At 55.0% G+C, this 15,207-nt stretch overlaps 1 non-coding gene across 1 annotated transcript; it reads left to right on the top strand.

Annotated features, from left to right (window-relative positions):
• The first annotated feature begins 286 nt into the window (after positions 1 to 286).
• On the top strand, positions 287 to 437 carry LOC138499247 (5.8S ribosomal RNA). Its single transcript, XR_011279269.1, has one exon. It is a non-coding gene; the product is annotated as a 5.8S ribosomal RNA (ribosomal RNA).
• Positions 438 to 15,207: the final 14,770 nt, after the last annotated feature.

The following is a 15,207-nucleotide window of genomic DNA, read 5'->3' as shown; positions in this document are numbered from 1 at the left end:
CAGCTGGCTCACTTGACGGTGGGCGCCAAGGTTCCAACCGCCCACATCTGTGTGTGAGCAATGGCCAGGCCCGCTGGCACAGTGGGTGACCTTCCCTCTTGCCCAGGTACCTGGAGCTGGGTCCTATGCGGCCGGGCTGGGGTTTGAAGACTCTAGTGGTCCCACCCGACCCCCTGTCTGTGCTGTCTCTGGCCTGCCTCGTTGTCCATCTCCCAGCCCCCCCTCCCAAAAGGGAAGCGGAAGGGGTCGGGGAAGGATGACGTCTAGGACAAAAAAAGTTGCCTGTGGCTCTTGGCGGTGGATCACTCGACTCGTGCATCGATGAAGAACGCAGCTAGCTGCGAGAATTAGTGTGAATTGCAGGACACATTGATCAACACTTCGAACGCACCATGTGGCCCTGGGTTTTTCCCGGGACTACGCCTGTCTGAGAGTCGCTTGTACATCAATCGCCCTGGGGTTCACTCCCAGGGGCGTGGCTGGGGCTGTCGCAGGGACCCCATTCCATTCATCCCCCCCGATCAGCACCGTCGCTGGATCCTTGGATCTGGCGCGCAAGCTCATTGCCGACGCGTCCTGGTTTCCCCAGTTTCCCCACCTCATGCTGGTTTCGGGAGGGCCGGGTGGCCGACGCGCCCCGGATGTGGTGGCGGCGGCAGCAGGCTTTAAAAAAGCCTGGTGCACCTTCACCCTACCCCGGGGCACCTGGCCGTGCTGTGTGTGGCTGTCTTTGGTGTCCCACGGCTGCCGGCGCAGGATGACCATGGAGCACGGACCTCGTGACCATGTGGGCTTCGGTCACAGATTGGGACAGAATACACTTGCCTGCGCCAAGGGCTGGGGCAACCCCCCCATACGGGCCCGAGGCCAGCTGCCCAGAGCTTTGTGCTCCCCGACCACGGCCTCAGATCAGACATGGTGACCTGCTGAATTTAAGCATATTACTAAGCAGAGGAAAGGAGCTAACCAAGATTCCCTCAGTAACGGCCAGTGAAAAGGGAAGAGCCCAGCGCCGAATCCCCATTCAGCAGCAGGCGTGGGAAATGTGGCGTACAGAAGACCGACTCCCCGGCATCACTCAGGGGGCTCAAGTCCTTCTGATCGTCTCCCCACGCAGATGGTGTTAGGCCGATAGCGGCCTCTTGCCCACCGGGATCAGGTCTTCTTGGAGTCAGGTTACTTGGGAATGCAGCCCAAAGCGTGTGGTAAACTCTGTCTAAGGCTAAATACGGGCGCGAGACTGGTGACCAGCAAGTACCGTAAGGGAAAGTTGAAGAGAGTTCAAGAGGGTGTGAAACGGTTGAGCGGTAAACTGGTGGGGTCTGTGCAGTCCACCCACAGGATTCAACACGGCAGGCAGGTTGGTCACCTGGAACGGTGGAGGCCCTTGTGGGTCTGCAGCGCGGGCACATCCAGCCCCAGCAGGGTGCATTTGGGAAGGCCCCAGGGGGCAGGTGGCTCTCTGCTCCAGCAGAGAGTGTTACAGCCCCCTGACAGCAGTTTTGCTGTGTCCACCGAGCTGAGGGAGATAGACCACCACCGGGCCCTTATCCGGCAACTGTCCTGGCCCCTCTTGGGGGTTGCTAGAGTGGCCACGGGAGACGGGGCTCCTGATGTGACTGTGGTGGACTGCCCTCAATACACCCCAACCACGTCGTGCTGCCGGGCGGGGAGGCCCACAAAGGGTGCCAGGGGTCGGTTAACCACCCGACCTGTCTGGAAACACTGACTAAGAATATAATGCCTGCCCGAGTCAGAGGGATGAATGAAACCCTGTGATGTAATGATGTTGAGGGCCGGTGCCCGGCGATTGCAGTGGCATCCTGTTGCGGTGGGCTCTCCACCGACCCGTCTCCCCCGCTCTGTCAGAGATGATGCATGAGCGTGTGTGATAGGACCCGAAAGATGGTGAACTCGGCCTGGTGGAGGTCCGTAGCGGTCCTGATGTGTAAATCGGTCATCCGACCTCGGTATAGGGGCAAAAGACTAATCGAATGATATAGTAGCTGGTTCTCTCCGAAGTTCCACTCAAGATAGCTGGCGCACGGAAACCCCAGTTTTGTCTAGCAAAGCGAATGATTAGAGGTCTTGGGGCCAAAATTATCTCAACCTGCTCTCAAGCTTTAAATGGGTATGAAGCCCGGCTTGCTGGCGTGGAGCCGGGTTTTGTATGAAAGTGCTCAGTGGGCAACTTTTGGTAAGCAGAATAGGCGCTGCGGGATGAACCGCACCCGGGGTTAAGGCGCATGATGCAGATGCTCATCAGTCCCCAGAAACGGTGTTGGTTGATATAGACAGCAGGACGGTGGCCATGGGAGTCGGAATCCGCTAAGGAGTGTGTAACAACTCACCTGTCGAATCAACTAGCCCTGAAAATGGATGGCCCTGGAGCATCAGGCCCATACCAGGCCAGCGTTGAGAGCCGCGGGGGGCTAAGTCAGGCGAGTAGGAGGGCTGCTGCAGTACGCACAGAAGCCCGGGGCGAGGGCCCGAGTGGAGCCGCCGCAGGTGCAGATCTTGGTTGTAGTAGCAAATATTAAAACGGGAACTTTGAAGAATAAAGTGGAGAAGGGTTCCATGTGAACAGAAGTTGAACATGGGTCAGTCAGTCCTAAGGGATGGGCGAGCGCCGTTCGGAAGGGATGGGCTATGGCCTCCATTGCCCTCAGCCGATCGACAGGAAGTCGGGTTCAAATCCAGAGTGGCAGGGACGGGCGCCCTTGCGGCGTCCAGTGTGGCAATGCAAATGATCCCAGAGAAGCAGGCGGGAGCCGCACAGTTTTTTTTTTTTCTTTCTTTTTTTTGTTGGAAAAAACAATGTTTATTTTATATAACACACAATTCTTGGGACTTCCATCATCAGATTCAGCGTCAGAGTGTTACAATCAGCATTGTCCAGTCCCATGAAACTCCCTCCCCGCTAACTTGAGCCAATATGTCCATGTCATCATCCTGTGATTTTTCAGGCGGGTTTATCGTCGTCTCTTTATCCGTTTTATCATCGCTCTGATCAGACTGGGGGGGCCACTCATGGTAGCCACCAGCTGCCTCCATTCAATTAGGGGTCCTACCTCCTCCCCTCCCCCACAAACCGTGTCCCACCAAACAGCCGTTTCTGCCTCTGCCCATTTTAAGAGGTCAGCCCATCACAACTCTATCCTCGGCCTCTGGGCTGCCTTCCAGCACATTGCTATCCTTCGTTTGGCCAGGACATATGCTATATCTTTCATTCTGCTTATGTGCTTTAAGTTACGTGGCCTAGGGAATCCCCCCCAGCATGCATGCCCAGGCCGACTCCACCTCCAGTGTAATACCGGTTCCTGCTAAGCGTGCCTTCACTTCTTGCCAAAACCGCCCCACCTCAGGGCAGGCCCAAAACATGTGGAGTAGCCCAGCCTCCTCCACCCCACACCTAGGGCATTTCTGAGTCGTATGGCCACCAAACCTAGCGATCTTACTGGGGGTGAGCTATGCTCTATGTGTGACATATAGTTGGATCTGCTGGAGCATTGCGTTCCGGGACACTTTTTTATATCTTTGGGCTCTTTTCCAGAGCCCATCCGACATGGGCTCTCCCACCTCATCCTCCCAAAGTTGTCTGTTGGGTCAAGTCCTTCCCCACCTTGGATCCCAACAGCTCGTATATGCGGGAAATCTCATGCCCACCCTCTGAAATATCATATATAGCCTCCATGGTGGCATCCGGTTGTCCGGTGAGCACCTCTGTTGGCCACTTCACTCGTACTTTCTTGACAATTCTGGTGTAAGTTATGTACTGCCCTTTATGCACCCCAGTATCTTCGATCAGGTTCGGAAACTCTAATGCCTCCCCTTCCTGCCATATGTTTCCCAGGGTGGCCAGGCCCACTGGTTCCCAGTACTTGCGGACCCCTTGTATCAGCTGGGGATCCTCTCCACATAGTGCTGCAAGCGGCACCTGCATAGAGTACGGAACCAGGTGTCCCGCAATCTGCCACGTTCTGTGCCATATCTCCCATCCCAGTACCAGCAGCCCCGCCATCCCCCGGACCCTCGACTTGGGACAGCCACACCATTTCTTTGTGAAAGAAGGGGAGCAGTTCCCTGCACAGCAGCCTGGTTTCTGCCGTCTCCTCGCCAGACAGCCATCTTGCTACATACTGCAGCTGCTCTGCCAGATAGTATAGCTCAAAATTTGGCAGGTTGATCCCTCCCCTATCACACGAGTTCTGTAGTTTCCAGAGGGCCACCCTGTTCCTGGAGTTGCCCCAGATGAAGCTCCTACACAGGCTATGGAGGCTAGCGAAAAAGCGCCTCGGGATCCCATGCGGGATGTTAACAAAGAAATGCAACAGTCTGGGCAAAACTACCATTTTTAGCAGAGCAGCCCTCCCCACCATAGCCAGGGGTAACCTGGACCAGAATCCCATGCTGTTCTTAATTCCTTCTACTGCTTTAACCGTGTTGCGTGCATGTTCTTCTGCCATATGGTATATGTCAATTCCGAGATATCGGAACGACTTTGTGTGCCAGGGTAATCGGCAACACTGGCAGACTCCTAGGCAAGACAAGCTTGTATCTCCCCATAGGGAACACGCTAGACTTTTTGGGGTTAACCGCTATGCCAGAGAGAACGGCAAATTGCTCCATCATGTCTAGAATATATTGCATGTTCTCTTCTGGGTAGCGTAAATATAACAGTATGTCGTCCGCATATAAAGAAACAAGGTGCATGCCATCCGCAGTGCGAATACCTATCTCCTCATATTGCTGTCTCAGGCAGGTGGCCAATGGCTCCAGTGCCCATATGTATAACATGGGCGACCACGGGCAGCCCTGTCTAGTGCCTCTGCTTAGTTACCATTTGTCCGAAATGATAGCACCCGTTTTGACCCTGGCGATCGGGGAGCTGTATAACATTGTCACCCACCTGAGGTACCCCGGTCCCATTCCATAGCCCTTAAAGGTCGTGATCAACTAGGGCCTTTTCACTGGCTCGAAGGCCTTGACCGCGTCTAGTGAAACTATTGCCAGTTCACCTGGGTCATTTTTTGTCTGGTCAAGGATGTGATGCAGTCTTCTGAGATTATCAGTTATGTTCCTGACATAGCCCGTTTGGTCGGCGTGTATCAGTTTACCAATGACAGCCTTAAGCCTATTTGCCAGTACAGCAGTGAGGATTTTACTAACCTGATTGAGCATTGATAAGGGCCTGTATGACCCACAATCAGTGATAGGCTTGCCCGGCTTCAGAAGTGGGATAATCACCACCTCTCGCAGGGACTCTGGTAGCCTGCCTTGCTCATACGACTGGTTAAGCATGGCCAGCAGCGGGGGAAGCAACTCTTGTTCATAGGTTTTATAAAATTCACTTGGAAGCCCATCGGACCCGGGGGCCTTACAGGTGGGCAAGTAGCAAACCACTAGTTCGAGTTCTTCCATCGTAATAGGGGCATCTACGTCTGCGCGTTCTGCCTCATCTAAAGTGGGTAGGCCCATGTCCTCCAATCTTACCCGAATTTCGTGGTCTCTAGGGCCACCTGGGTCCTCGTAAAGATGTTTATAGAATCTCAGGAACTCCTCATTCACCCCCTCCTGGGTATTCTGAGTCCACCCTCCCTTGCCTTTAATTTCCCTGATCACCGTTCGCGGCGTCTCACTCTTGTATAGCCAGGCCAGCAACCTGCCCGGCTTATCTCCCCCTGCGTGCTGTCTCTCCACGTATTTCTTATAGCTTAGTTTACATAACCTGTCCCAGCAGTCCCCACTGGCCTGTTGTAATTGCCTTATCCTGTCTCTGTCCTCATCAGTGGTGCCTTCTGTACGCATCCTGCCCTCCAACTCCTCCTCAATTCCCTTCCACTCTGCTCTATGCCCCCCTGGAACCCCCTAGACTTTGAAATGGCAACCCCCTGCAAAACCACCTTAAACGCCTCCCAAACAGTTCCCATAGAGCTTACACTACCAGTATTTATCTCGAAGTACTCAGTGATCGCCTCTCTTAAATCCTCCCTGAATCCCAGGTCCTGCAGAGCCTCGGCTCTGAGTTTCCAAGTGGGAATCCGTGCCCTGGGAGGTTGATGCCGCCACTCCAGGACCAGGGGGGAGTGGTCCAAAAGCACCCTAGCTTTGTATTCCGCACCTTCCATCTCTCCTGCCAACTCTGTGGAGGCGAACACATAGTCTAATCTTGTGTGAAGGGCGTGTGGTGCCGTATAGTGCGAGTATTGTCTATCCACTGGATGCAACTGCCTCCAGACATCCACTAGGTCGAAGTCCCTCGGGAGGGCCTGCAGCACCTTTGCTGCTGGGGTTGGTTTGTCTATCTTACTATCCGATTTTTCAACATTAGGGTTAAGTACACAGTTGAAATCACCTCCCCAAATAATCCCACCACCCAGCAGAGGGCCGACTCTACCGTACAGGGTCCTAAAGTAAGCCGCTGTGTCCTGGTTAGGGGCATATAAATTTACAATTCACACTTCTCGGTTTTTCAATACACCCTTCACAACAGTCAATCTGCCATCTGGGTCACCCGTGACCTGAAGCAGCTGAAATGGCACCTGCGGCGCCACCCAGATGATAACTCCTCTAGCGTAGGCCGAGTATTTGGATCCCACCAGGCACCCCCTCCACTTCTTCTTAACCACCTCCAATTTCTCCCTAGTAAGGTGGGTCTCTTGCAATAATGCTATGTCGGTCCTCATCCTTTTCAGATTCATCATCACCTTGTTACGTTTCAGATAGCCGTTGAGGCCCCTGACATTCCAGGTAACCACTGTAAGGCACCCTGGCGCCATCACCATGATATCCCGCCTCTTAAGGGTCACATTTTGGCTCAATGCCCTTTCCCTCCCCTCAAACTTCCCTCCAACCCCCTTCCCAACTCCCCAACTTCAAACCACTGCACACCCCTCTCACCCTCCCACCTCCCCCCCTTCGTCTACCCCAACCCCAACAAGTGCCCAGCTCCATCCCTGGATCTCGGGCCCCCCTGCGTTTGGTTCTGCCCTAAAAGGCCCCAGCCCAGAACCCAGCAGGGTGTCGCCGAACTACCAGTGACCTAACTAAACTATTTGCTATGGGGGTGTGAGGTCATGCTCCGTATAGCTCCTATATCTATATCAAGGTTTCCAGTGCCACTGTCTCATATTTATAATTGTAGCTCTGAACACACTCCTCTGCCGGTATTTGCAATGCTATATTCAAGTCCCATTGTTATGAGCTGCAGCACTTAGGGCGCTTTTCCGACGCATGTTACTTATCTCCACCTTCTGCTCCCTGGATGTCCGGTTCCTGGGGACAGCTCTGCGCATCTAACCATCCCATGGTGTCCTCTGGGGTGTCAAAAAACAAGGTTCTGCTCTTGTAGAAAACCTTCAGTTTAGCTGGAAAAAGCAGCATGTACCTATGGCCTGCATCCCGCAATCTTCTTTTCACGGACTCAAAGTTCATGCGGCTGCGCTGTACTTGCAAGGTATAATCCGGGTATGCCGTTATGTTCGCAGCACCTCTTTGTATCGTGCTGCCCTTCCGAAAGTGTTCAAGGATTTTTTTTCCCGGTCCCGGTAGTTTAGGATCTTCGCTATCACCGGCCTGGGGGGAGAGGGGGGGATAGGGTTCCCCGGCGGTGGCTTCCTCATCAGGGCCCTGTGTGCCCTCTCTACAGCGAACCCCTAGGACAGAGGTCCCCCGGTTATCTCCTGTAATAGCATAGACTCGATGTATTCGTAGGGTTAGTTCCCTCAGCTCCTTCCGACAATGGGAATATTGTTCCTTCGGGCGCGTCCCTCCGCCTCTTCCGACCTGTTCTCCAGATTTCCCACACGTTGTAGCAAGGGTGAAGTTCAGATTTATGGGCAGCACAGGCTGCTGTGTTCGGGCCACCTCTTTTTCCAGGTCCTCCGTGCGCTCAGCCAACAATCGTACGTCTTGCTGGAGAAGATTTACGTCCTCCTGCACCGCTCCAACTTTGAGCTCAAGTACAGCTTTCAATTCACTGATTGCCAGGTTGATTTGGTCTCCAAGGCCACTTTCAGGTCCGCAAGCACCTCCTGGTTGCCCATAATGTCTGGGCCCCCAGCGGGGGTCCTGTCTTTCTTCCTGGCCCCTTCTGCACCTGTTGGTGTTTTGGCAAAATCATCCAGTGTGGGCTGCTTGCCTTTCTGTCTGATGGGTTTGTTGGACATCTTGTTGCGTCAGGGTAAAGTGAGTCGGCCCCAAAACGTGCTGTCCTCTTTTAGAACGTGCTAAGTTGCCCAAAATGTCTAGGCCCGGCCTGATCGTTTCAGGGGTGTCCTCCAGCGACCTCCCCTATTTCTAGAATGGACTGTGTCCTCCCACGTACCCATGTGGGTTCATTCAGCCTTCACAGGACTAAGGACCCTGCCCCAGTCGATCTAGCTCCCTGGGCTGTCTGCCTGGCGCTGGTGTGGCTCTGCGGGCTCCGGTGGCCACTCTTGCTGGTCCCCACTTTCATGGGGCAACCCCGTACACCTTCATCTGCAGTTACCTCTTGCGGCCACCTCGGGCACGTTGTCTGCATCTCTTTGTTCCCACTTCAGGCGGCTGCAAGTCTCTGTGTTTCTGTCTAAGCCTGTCTGTACCGCTCGGGTGGCTGGATCAGCATTCGTAAATCAATCATAGGCATGTCTTGTTCTTCGTTGTGCTATTGTGTTTACTAGCCTCCACAGGATGGTTTAGTGGAGTTTGTTGCAGGTTGGGTTGCCGATGTGTGCCTGCGCCTCTTCGTCTCACGGTGCGGCGCTGGGTTTATTGTGTCATGGGCATTTCAGCTTATCAGCTGTCTGTGAGCAGCAACAGTGCTCTTTTCTCTCCTCCCATCACCTCGTTAAAGGAGACGGATGCTCCCAGCGTCGCCTCCCTCTGATCGATCCGCTTGGTGCACAGCGCACCGGGCAGCTCCCTGCGTCTATATACACGCGCGCATTGGCGCCATTTTGAATGCGCTATCCAAGCTCCGCATCGCAGCCCATTCAAAGAATTGCTTGGCAACATGATAGTTAGTTCAATATAAGTCAGTAGTGCTCTGGTCGCCACCGGTTCATTCTAGTTACTGGTTCCACATTCCACCATGCAATAGTTCCATGTTTGCAGGGTCAGCGCTCTGCATGACCCTGCCCTGTGCTGCAATTGCAAGATCAACTCCCTTGTCCCCGGTGGATGCGTGAACCTATACACGTTGCAAAGGGTAATATGATTAAGCTGGCATCTGTTTTGCTAGGAGCTGCTATCACATCTAATCAGGGTCCCCCTGTGTGCCTCCGTCAGGTCTCAGGCAACCCTTAGGCTGTGCTCGGCTTTATTATCAGTGAAACTTGATTGCATCCGTTTCAGGGTCTTCCTGTGTGGCACTCCGTATACTAAGCTGGCCCTGTACATCCGTGTTATTGCGTTACCTTCGGTCCGGATGGCCGCAACACAGAGCCTGCAGCCGTGGACACCATGCGCGACCCGAAAAGCTGCCCTGTCATAGGCCTGTCTAATGACCAAGTCTCCACTGCGGCTGCAAGCGAAACCGCCCATAATGCTTGGACGGCTCACACGCCGTCACTTCGCTACAGCTGCTTGTGGACACGCCGGTGCCTCGTATGTGTTGCGCATACACTGCCGAGTATTGCAGTGTATATTGTACTGTCACTTATTCCTGGGTGAGCAGCCTTGTAGTCTATCACGCATACACGCGGACTGCTTGGGGTTCCAGTCCCGTTTCGTCGCGCACCGGGCATGCGCTTTTCAATCACGCCACTGTTCGTTTGCCGTTTTACTCCGACGTCTGGCTTCTCCCCTGTGTCCCGTGCTGTGGCCACAGGGGGTCTTCACAGCTCCGCTCTACTCGCGGCCCCTTCTGGCAGACCCGATCTGAGCGCAGCTCTCTCTCCTACAACGGGCTGCTCGCGAGTCAGCTGTCCTCCACATCTCTTTGTTGTTGGCGGATCGCCATTTTAGATTCCTCACAAGCGCACCGCCACAAAATTCTTCCGGCTGATTTCGCTCGCATCACAGCGCTGATCCTCACCATCTCCAGCTCCAGTTGGGCAGTGTTAGTTCATGAACTCGGGCAAACGATGTATTCAGACCAGGATGGTTTCAATGTGTCATAGCAAAAACAAAGAGGTGATGCCTGGAAGGTTTAGAATTAATCTTAACCACTGGCAATGCTCTGGGCAACCCTCCAGACCACCGTTCTTCGCCTGCCAAGCCATTACAGAAGGGAAAGACCATATGCAAATCAGGCTTGGCCCCACCCCAAAAGGGGCGGTCCAGCCCGAAATGCTAGGCCACATCCCTTCTGCACGAGACCACAAGCATCCCCAAACATGTTTCGCCCTTGTTGGGGCTCATCAGTGAGGAGTAGCTTGGGTCTCTAGGCCCAGCAGGCACGGGACCCACGTCTGGGCATACCCGTCCCACTTCCCTTTTTGGGGTGGGGCCAAGCCTGATTTGCATATGGTCTTTCCCCTTCTGTAATGGCTTGGCAGGCGAAGAACGATGGTCTGGAGGGTTGCCCCGAGCAATGCCAGTGGTTTAGATTCAGTCTAAACCTTCCAGCCATATCCTCTTTGTTTTTGCTTTGTCACCCCGAGTGGGACGGGTATGCCCAGACGTGGGTCCCGTGCCTGCTGGGCCTAGAGACCCAAGCTACTCCTCACTGATGAGCCCCAACAAGGGTGAAACATGTTTTGGGATGCTTGTGGTCTCGTGCAGAAGGGATGTGACCTAGCAGTTCAGGCTGGACTTCCCCCTTTTGGGGTGGGCCAAGCCTGATTTGCATATGGTCTTTCCCCTTCTGTAATGGCTTGGCAGGCGAAGAACGGTGGTCTGGAGGGTTGCCCCGAGCAATGCCAGTGGTTAAGATTCAGTCTAAACCTTCCAGCCATCACCTCTTTGTTTTTGTTTTGGTTTCAATGTGTCACATTTTCTCTGATCATTTCAGGATCATCAGGAGCCTCCTTGGAAACACGTCCTCCTACATGGCTCTGTAGCCACGCCCCCAGCCGCACAGAGAGTTCTTTTCTTTTCTTTGTGAGGGGCAGGGCACCCTGGAATGGGTTTGCCCCGAGAAAGGGGCCCGAGCTTTGCAAAGCGTCGCTGTTCCGGCGGCGTCCGGTGAGCTCCCGCTGGTCCTTAAAAATTTGGGTGAGATTTTGTAAATCTCGCGCCAGGCCGTACCCATATCCGCAGCATGTCTCCAAGGCGGACAACCGCTGGCATGTCAGAACAATGTAGGTACGGGAAGTCAGCCTCTGGATGCGAGCCGGTCCCTTCCTGGGGATCACCCCAGCTGCAGTGTTCGCCAATCTTGTTGTTCCTCTGGGGGTTCAGGGCCGGCATTCTGCCTCGGCCGACACCTAGCAGCTGACTTGGAACTGGTGCGGACCAGGGGAATCTGACTGTTTAATTAAAAAAAAGCATTGCGAAGGCCTGTGGAGGGTGTTGACGCAATGTGATTTCTGCCAAGTGCTCCTAATGTCAAAGTGAAGAAATTCAATGAAGCGTGGGTAAACGGATGGGGTAACTATGACCTTTTAAGGTAGCCACATGCCTCGTCATCTAATTAGTGATGTGCATGAATGGATGAATGAGATTCCCACTGTCCCTATCTACTATCTAGCGAAACCACAGCCAAGGGAACAAGCTTGGAAGAATCGCCGGGGAAAGAAGACCCGGTTGAGTTTGACTCTAGTCTGGCACTGTGAAGAGACATGAGGTAGGATAAGTGGGAGGCCCTCGGGCCGCTGGTGAAATACCACTACTCTTATTGTTTTTCCACTTACCCGGTGAGGCGGGGGGCGAGCCCCATGGGGCTCTCGCTTCTGGCTCCAAGCACCCGGCACCTGCCGGGCACGACCCGCTCCGGGGACAGTGGCAGGTGGGGAGTTTGACTGGGGTGGTACACCCTGTCAAAGGATAACGCAGGTGTCATAAGGCAAACTCAAGGAGGACAGAAACCTCCCGCGGAGCAGATGGGCAAAAGCTAGCTTGATCTCGATTTTTCAGTATGAATATAGACCGTGAAAGCAGGGCTTCGCGATCCTGCTGACTTTTTGGGTTTCAAGCAGGAGGTATCGGAAAAGTTACCACAGGGATAACTGGCTTGTGGTGGCCAAGCCTTCATAGCGGCGTCGCTTTTTGATCCTTCGATGTCGACTCTTCCTATCATTGTGAAACAGATTTCACCAAGCATCGGATTGTTCACCCACTAATAGGGAACGTGAGGTGGATTTAGACCGATGTGAGACAGGTTAGTTTTACCCTACTGATGATGTGTTGATGCAATAGTAATCCTGCTCAGTACGAGAGGAACCGCAGGTTCAGACATTTGGTGTGCATGCTTGGCTGAGGAGCCAATGGGGTGAAGCTACCATCTGTGGGATTATGACTGAATGCCTCTACGTCCAAAATCCCCCCCTCCACCCCAGACCGTGATACTGCAGCGCTGTCGAGCATCAGTTAGCTTAGGACAGCCGGCCTTGGGGCTGGTGTGTAGAGCCGCTTGCCTCAGGACTTGAGTGTGGACAGAATGGGGGCCACCTCTCTCACCCATAGTGCACCGCATGTTTGTGGGAATCTGGTGCTAAATCATTCATCGACAACCTGATTCTGGTTCAGGGTTTCGTAAGTAGCAGAGCAGCTACGTCGCTGCGATCTATTGGAAGTCATCCTCTGAGCCAAGCTTTTGTTGCAAGGCGGCAGCACCGCCAAGGTTCTCCATCCTTCCTCCTGGGGCATGCGGGGTACACAGGAAAATACCACCCACCACAGGGGAGCACCTGCGGGGATGTGCGGGCTGGGCGGGGAGCACTCTTCTCACCTTTCCTGGTCAGCCTGGCAGACCAGATGGCCTTGGGCCCGGGCCTTCGAGGTGGTGCCTTAAGCCCCCGAACAGGGCAGGGGAAGAGAGGGTGCAGCCACCCCAGGGCGTGGGGTTGTAGCTAAAGCCTGTGCCCCTGGAAAGTGGGGTTGGGGCAGGCCCTGCTGGCCACTGGACCACCTGGCCTGGTAGTAGGCCCAGATGGCCCAAGTTGTGGCTGGTGGACCAAATGCCCGAGTTGCGGCTGATTCCTGCATTTGTCTCCGGTCGGGTTCCGTAAGCTTAATAGTCGGCGTGGAAGTGTCTCCTCGGCCCGAGAGCGCTGAGTTGGTGCCTTAAACCCAGGGCGGGGAAGAGAGGCAGCAGCTTAAGCACCCACCCCAGAGCACGCGGGGTGGTACCTTAAGCCTGTGCCCCTGGGCGGTGGGGGCAGGTACGGCCGCTGGGCCATCTGGCCCAGGGAGTAGGCCCAGATGGCCCGAGTTGTGATTGCCACGGCTGACTCCTGCATTTGTCTACGGTTGGCATGGAAGTGCCACCTTGCGGCCTTCAGGGCGGCCGTGGCGCATTACCGGCTTTAGTTCAATGGCGTTGGTGGGTTGCTCCCGGTCCTCTGGCAAGTATCAACCAGTTGTGGTCGGGTCCAAGACGAGGTGCGTGTGTCAAGGGGCGCCCTGAGCGGGTCCCTTTCCTCCGCATGGGGGTAAATGCTCTCGCAGTGGCCGGCCCTGAGTTCCACAGTGTTTGTGGGTTAGTCCTGGAGGGAAAGGCTCTAATGTTGTGGGAGCAGCTCAGGCCAGAGCTCCAGGGTGAAAGCCCCCGGACCCAGTGGTAGTCGCATCGCTCCCCACAGGGAAAAGCTCTAAAGGGGCCCTGCTAAAGCTCCAGGGTGGCTGGCGGCGAGGGTGTCCTGGCCTTGGGTGCCTGTCTCACGTCTGGGTTGACTGTCCCCAAGCCTGGTGGTGATCGTGGGGAGCCCTGTCCCTCTCTGGAGGGTAAAGCTCTAATGTGGCGGGCGAAGCTCTAAGGCGGCCCGGGCCAGAGCTCCACGGTGACTGGGGCTGCTGCCCCCACTGGCCTTGGGTGCCAGCCTTGTGCGTGTGGGTGGAGTCCCCAAGCCTTGCGGTAGTTGCGGGGAGCCCTGGAAGGGGAAGCTCTAAATGGGCCCTGCTAAAGCTCCAGGATGGCTGGGGGGGTGCTGGTCCCCCCCAAGCACCCAGCCTTGGGTACCTGTCTCACATGTGGGGCGACTGTCCCTCCCCAGAGGGATAAGCTCCAGGGTGGATCAAAAACCTCTTATGTGGAGGGGGGGAGAAAAACTCTAAGGTGGCCTTGCCAGAGCTCGAGGATGACGATTGGTGTTGGCCCATGCCTTTGGGCACCTGCCGGTGCCTTGTCTTTTGTCAGGTGGGGGGGCCAAAGGCCCTTCCCATCCAGGCCCATTGGAATGCTTTGACCTACCAGATGGCCGCTCTCTGAGCCCGGCCATCTGGTTATTGGCCAGAGGAATGTCTGCTAGGACCAGGCGGCTTGCTCTGGAAGTTCTGATGGGCGTCAGTTTAAAATGTTTCTCCAGTTGGGTCTCTAAGGAGCCCGAGGCTTTTGCCGAGAGGTCCCGCTCTGTCACTCTGGGTACACAGATGACGAAACTTAGTCTCCTTCCTCCGGATTACTATAGACTGGGTGAGAGGGACCTGTCTGCGCTCCTCTGGGTTCTCGTTGCCCAACCCGGGCTCTATGGTGAAAACCCGGGCCAGCCGGGGGGCGTGCCCCACACAATGCCCCAGCAGAGACTGGCCTGCTGGGGGTGCTCTTCCGAGCACTCCATGGGATCGATTTGGTGCACTTGGTCTGTCTAGGGTTGGACTGCTTGGCCATCCTTGGCTGTTTGAAGCAATTTGCTTCCACCCGCCTTGGGACCGTGTCATGGGTTTGCTTCCCTCGGGGAGGGCCCCCTCGTTTGGGCAGCTCTAGAGCGAAGGCTAAGCAGCCCGGCAGCTCCCCAGTGGTCAGATCAGACGGGTTCCCTCGCAAGCCACGACGCGGCCCCTCCTCCACCAAGCACGTTTCTCCAGCAGTTCGGAACACACGTTGGCTGCTGACCCCCTCTGTCGCCATACCAGAAAAGCTAAGTCTAGTATGTCAAAGGGGCCATCTTCAACTGAAAACCCCATAGCAAGGTTCTTTGTTTACTCCTTTCTCAGTTACGTGCCTCTGTGGTGTCCTTACTTGTTAAGTCCTCCATGGAACACTGCAACGCCCCATTTCTGGCACAAACTGGCTACTTCTTATGGCACCTTCAGGTCCTGCAGAACTCTGCAGCCAGAGTAGCCACTTTCACACCTAGTTGTGCTCACATTACTCCATGTGTGCACCATCTTCATTGGCTACCC

Source organism: Ambystoma mexicanum, chromosome 5q, assembly GCF_040938575.1.
Source record: "Ambystoma mexicanum isolate Mex_15411 chromosome 5q, UKY_AmexF1_1, whole genome shotgun sequence".
Classification (NCBI taxonomy): Eukaryota; Metazoa; Chordata; class Amphibia; order Caudata; family Ambystomatidae; genus Ambystoma; species Ambystoma mexicanum.
This window is presented reverse-complemented; position numbering and strand designations above follow the sequence as displayed.